This window comes from Tetrao urogallus (genome assembly GCF_951394365.1).
Source record: "Tetrao urogallus genome assembly, chromosome: 2".
Classification (NCBI taxonomy): domain Eukaryota; kingdom Metazoa; phylum Chordata; class Aves; order Galliformes; family Phasianidae; genus Tetrao; species Tetrao urogallus.
In genome coordinates, this window is record NC_136814.1 from 95,318,206 (window position 1) to 95,324,366 (window position 6,161).

The window sequence follows — 6,161 nt, forward strand, 5'->3', positions numbered from 1 at the left end:
TGGCATTTTTCTAATTGAAAGAACCTGTACAACTTTTGGTATTTCACATTTGAAGAGACTAATAGTAGGGAAGATTTTAAAAGCATTTCCTTTCTAAAAGTCAACCATACAGCATGTAGCTAATGTACAATATGCCTTTCAGCATGTAGCTAACTACATCATGCTGTGCTGTTCTGGAACACAGGGCTGAGGTTTTGGAGCACAGGGATTTGCACTGCACTTACTCTTTTGCTGCTGGGAGGTTACAAAAGGGAAGGAGGAGAGGGAGGACCACTCCCCTGACTTCCCCAAAATATGGGTCAGAAATCCAAAGCTTAGACTGTAAACTCAGTGATCGCATCTTCACTGAATGGCAGATCTGGATACAGAGTAGGTTGACTGGGAATGGAGATGGGAAAATCAGTAGTGCTGGCAAGGAACGTTTTCTCTTTTCCAGTTCATGAAGGGGCAGAGACTCCAGCAAAATGGATGAACCTCCCCATGGAAACATGCAGGTGTTCCAGATGCCCTGGAGGTGGCTTGCCTGGCCTTCAGCCACATCTTCAAAAAGCGTGAGGTCTCTATAGGCCACAGAATCACAGAATAATAAAATAATTCAGGTTGTATGGGACATCCATAGATCTCAGTCCAACCCTCTAAGCAGGGCTGTCTAGCACACAGCTGAGGGCCTCACACAGTGTTGAGTATCTCCAAGGATGGAGACTCTGGGGAACTTGCTCCAGCACTTAACCATTTTCTTAGTAAAACGATTTTTTTCCCATGCACACAGCCAGAATTTCTCTTGCTCCAGCTTGTGACCGTTGCCTTCTGTCCTGTTGCTGAGCATCTCTGAGTCACAGATGTCACAAATACAGCAGAGCATTGACAACAGCTTATATTTGGGCAATCAAGTTCTATTTGGGGTTTATTTTAGTCAATGAACATGCAACTTGTCTGCATGGGGGAAGAAAGTAGCATCTGGCCCAGCTTCTGACCTGTGTAAACAATTGGAAAAAATGATGACATTTGCTTATTTATTTTTCCCACAGATAAATGAGCTCACAGCTTTCAGTAGGCTACTGAAAACTTAGTATTCTTTGCTCAGGATTATTCCAAACATTCGCATGTCCACCAGTTATTGTTTGTAGTGTAGATGGAGCTAGACTAGCACCGAACAGCAAGAGGCTAAATTCCCATCAAACATGAGGAAAAGTTCTTCACCCTGAGGGTGGTGAAGCACTGAGCAGGTTGCTCAAAGAGGCTGGGGCTCTCCATCCCGTCAGAACTTGCCTGGCCCAGGGCAAACTGCTCTGACTTGGCAGCAGGCCCTGCGGGCAGGTAACTGTGATGAGGCCCATCCCATCCAAATGTTTGGGTTTGCCAGGGTGTTGTGTCAGCTGGAGGAACACAGAGCTGTTGGTCCTGCTGGCAAAGACCATCCCAGTGGGAAAAGGAGAAAGGGGAAGAGGCTGGAATGGTCAGAATGCCCACCTGTGGCCTGGAGGTCAAGCCCCGTGCAGCCTAGCCAAGGGGCTCAGAGACTTTGGGGGAGAGGCCACCAGGCCGCCCTGCTACTGCCATGGTTTGTGTGTAGCCCTCCAGTTTTGGTGAGGGTGAGAGACCGGAGCAGTAGAGAGGCAGCCAGGTTGTGTCAGAAAGCCTCTGGGTCATGCACAAGCCCTGGCCAGCCTTATTTACCACACAGATGGATCCTCTGAAGCTACATTTGTTTGCAAAGAAGGCTGAAGTCCAGTTCTCTGGGTGGCATTGCTGGCTGGGTCCCAAGCAGTGACCAGCATCACACCAGGCCAATGGGATCACGGGCTGTAAATGCTTATCTGCCCATCGTGCTGTCATTAATGGATGAAAACAAAGCAGCTTGGCAGAGTAAGTCACCCCTCGAGTAGTTGGCCCTGGATGTTCTGCTACTGAGCACACTGAATATGGTGAACCTAGGCTTGTTGCCTCTGCTTGTATGGAGATTTAAGCATCGAAGGGGTGGTGCACAGGAGGGAAATGTCTGTTCTGAAGCCAAAGGAAAGCTGATGATAGGTATGTGTGTATGTATTCAGTCTTAGTGGATTTGACAGCTCTGTTTGTCTGAAGATGGAAAATCTGAGCAGAAGAATTGGGAAAGCAGAGTACCTTATGGGGGCAGGCCCCAGGGAGCAAAGATGCGCCGCTTTGAGAAGTAATTTGAAACAGATCTATGGGATCTGTGATATTACTTATTCATTTCCTTTAATCTCACATGGTATTCTTCTGCTGTTACTCTGCTTTTCTACAGGCCTGAGCTGTTCATTACCATCACACCAAGCATGACTGTAAACGACCAGCTGCACCCTGGACTGTACCTTCTGCGTACAATAAATACCGCCTGGACATCACCTCTGCAAAAATTTCCTCTTTTCTTCCCCTGGAGCTCTTGTCAGCTCCAGGATGATAGGAAATATCTGTATCAGTTCCCAGCGACACTTCAGTGGTGCTTGCTTGCAGACAAATTTGTATTTCCCAAAGATGGGAAGAAATTCCCAGAAGAAGATCAACAGCCTCGGGTACTTCTAGAGATCAGCACTCAAATGGAATCCACCAGTGATCAAAAGGAAGCATGGTTTAGTCCAAGAGATAAGCAAGGGTAGCCTTTGGAAAAGCAACATATTCTGGTGGGCTTGGCAATCTACCTACAGTAACACCACCAGCTCAGCTTGTGCTTATTGAAATCAAGTATTACATGTTAGCTGGAATCAGCAACAAAAGATGGGTGATAGAAAATGTATCAGCTTTTAGCCCAAAATGCACCAAATCATTTTTTTTTTTCCTCCATCCCTATGTTCAGATAGCCATCTGAGCTGGGCTCATGTGGAATACATGAAGAACATCCCTTTGTTATTTTTTCTCAGCTGTGTAGTGCTCAGAGACAGTTAGTTAAAGCAGATGACTTCATGTCACTGAGTCATGAGCAAGTCAAACTTTTGCCTACTGCCTGCTTCTTCTGAGGCATGTCGGGGCTTCTACAGGAGCACACTTACATAGGAATAATAGGTTGCTTAATAACAGGGATTTTGGTGCTGAGCTTTGTAAAATGTCCCTCACACAGATTGGGTGTTAAAGTTCTGGAGACACTGACACTGTTTATTACAAAACGAAGCTGTAAACACAAGATTTCCCTGTGAAAGCATTGTGTAACTATTAGTTAATTAAGCTTCCCCGCCTCTGTTCAGGTGGATGTGGTTACCTCTGCTCTGCGAAGGACAGAACAGAGCACAGCAGAGGGTTTGTTGGCTGTTATAAATTACTCCCATATCCTCAGGAGAACCAGTGCCGAACGTCCTGATAATGGGGGTAGGTTTTTGAAGTATTTAATTAGAAGGTTCTTACTTATTTTAAAACCACAGCTAAAAGGGCCATGGAAGAGTCCCTTGGACACTTCCATTGGCTGATAACGTGTTGATGCACGTTAGTGACTTGATAGCGAGTTCTTGCTTTGTGGGGTCTGCTGGAGGATGTCCTTGGTGCTTCAGTGCAGACATGGGCACAGTGAGTCTCTCCAACAGCATGCCATTGTGGGTTTGGCAGGATAGCTGCAAGGCTTTCAAAGCCTGAGTGCCTGGGTGGTGGTGTTGATGGCATCCACGATGTGTCTTCTGGTAGAGGAGTGAACAGAGCTACTAACCACTGACCCTTGCAAACCTCCCAGAGGTAAAAAATAAAATAAAATAGGAAAGAAAAAAGGCAGCAGAGCAGGGCCACACTATTTCTAGCATCTCAGAGCTCTGATCAAGAGATGGACAGGTGAGGAATTCATTGCACTGGGGCAGGCTGCGGTATCTTGCAGGTCTGTGTGGTCTGCCTGCTGTGGAGCGGGGTGTGGGGCTGCACGCCAGCATGCCCATTAGTGTGCTAACTGTTGCCGTTTAATCTCCAGCATCTTGTTTGACGCCTTGGTGTCATAATGATGGCAATAATAAATGGTGTGCTACAAAGCTGTGTGCGTGGACTCGCTTTGTGCTGACGGTGGTGCTTTGCTCCCGGCACAGCTTGGTGCCAGCCTGCTTCCAGCTGAGTCAGTTGGAGCAGGCAAAGCCCCGACTCAACAGCTGGCACCGTTTCAGGGGCCATTGTGCTGGGTGCAGCAGAGCTCAACGCGCCCTTCTGCTCTGAGGGTCCCCAGGGGGCAGTTATCTCAGAGGTGTGCGTCTCAGTCTCCTGGGACGGCAGGTTTTTGGGCTTTCGCAGAACTATTGAAGCAGCACAGAGACTGCTTGAGGTTGTGACCTGCGCCATCTGCTGCTCCTGAGACAGAGAAGTCCTCAGTTAGGACTGCAGGGTCACACCGGGAGCAAGGCACGTTCTTGCAGTGCTTTGCATTCCTCTGCAGGGGGTTACTCACACGTCCTGTAACCCATTAACGTCAACCCATCGACTGTTGTGCCGAGGTTACCTCGATCTGATCGCCCGCAGGAATGTTATAATGACTTCTAGAGTGTGTTGCTGATACAGATGTAGCCTGAAATTGTCCTTTTCAAACATCGGGGGAACAAAGCTCTTACAATAAGGGCGCTGAGGCACTGGCACAGGTTGCCCAGAGAGGTGTTGGATGCCCCATCCCTCGGGACACCTGAGCTGAGGTTAGATGGGGCTCTGAGCACCTGATGGATCTGTGGATGTCCCTGTTCATTGCAGGGGAGTTGGAGCAGGTAGCCTTCAAGGGTCCCTTCCAACTGAAACGGTTCTCTGATTCTGTGACTTTTAACGCCTATCATCGGGAGGGACACGAGCACTTCTCAGTGCTTTGATTTGTTACTTAACTTTCTTCAGCTTTTTTGCAGCGTCCAGATTTCTATATGAATTTCATACATGAGTTTCATAACCTTTATTTTAATCATGCTAGAAATGTCATGCACTGTGCTACAAGCACAGGCTGGTAGTGAGAGGCATCCCGCTGAGATTTCTATTGTGCTCCCAGCGAGCAGAATAAATGGCTCTTCCCAGCACAGTGCGTAACCACAGCAGCCAAGGTCTGCTGGGGAAAGAAGGATAAGGTTTCTTCTTCCTTTTCTTTTTCTTATTTTTTTTTTAAAGTTTGCTTTTACACCACTTCCAGAAGAACTTCCTATAAGGAGGTTATTTAAGTTTCAAATGACACTTTTCTTGAGAGGGCTGCAAGTGGGAGACTCTTTGCCCTTCCCTTGGTGAACAAAACACAGCTGGTAAAATGCTGAACTGTGACCAGGGAGCTTTCCTGGATCAGAAAGCTGTTTGCCTGAGCTCACTGCTTAAAGTCTTTAGGTCCAAAAAACCCCAAACCCACCCCAAAGCCCAACCTCACCATATTTTTGCTCTCTGAACTCCAATCGTCAGTCTTTTTTCTTCACAGTGCTAAATGTAAATCAACCATGACAGGTTGTACAATGTTACAGCAGCTTGAACAGGTGTGAACAAACAGTGAGAAGAATCTAGCTAAAAGCATGCTCCTGAAACATCACTGCTGGAGGCACATGGAAAGGAGATAAGTGAAAGAACAACAAAACATTTGTCCAGTTTGGTGAGAGGAGTCGCTGCTGTCTATCACACCAGTAAATGCTGATATTTATGAGTACCTCTCAAATAATGAGCACTAAACATTTTACCTTTAGGAGTCAGGAATTGATGCCATGGGCCTGTTTGGATTGCTCAAAGGCTGTGAGGTCTCCTGCTTGGAGATCTTCAGAAACCACCTGGATGATGTGCTGGGCACCCAGGTCTGGGTGTTCCTGCTGGAGCAGGGGTGAGCGCCAGGAAAACCAGTATTTATTACTCAGAGGAGTACCCAGGCTGGATGCAACCTGGCATAGGAATTACAGCAAAAGGGATGGCTTCTGCTGGGGGTGTTGGCTGCAGCCACCTGGTTTTAGGGCTGAGGAAGGCTGTACCTCCCCCAGCTGTTCACCGCCTCTCGGTGCTGCAGCTGCAGGGTTATGTCCCTGGAGATGATGTAGCCCATCCTTCTTGAAGACCATGAGTAGGCAATGGCCAAGTCATGTGGTTCTTGTTCAGATAAAAACATCTCCATGAAACCAGAGGAGGGTCCAGCATTTGCAGGTGTGTGATGTCCTTTGAACAGAATTACAAAATCATTAAAGTGGAAAAGATCTCTAAGATCATCTCATGCAACCACCAACCCATCCCCACCATGCCCACTG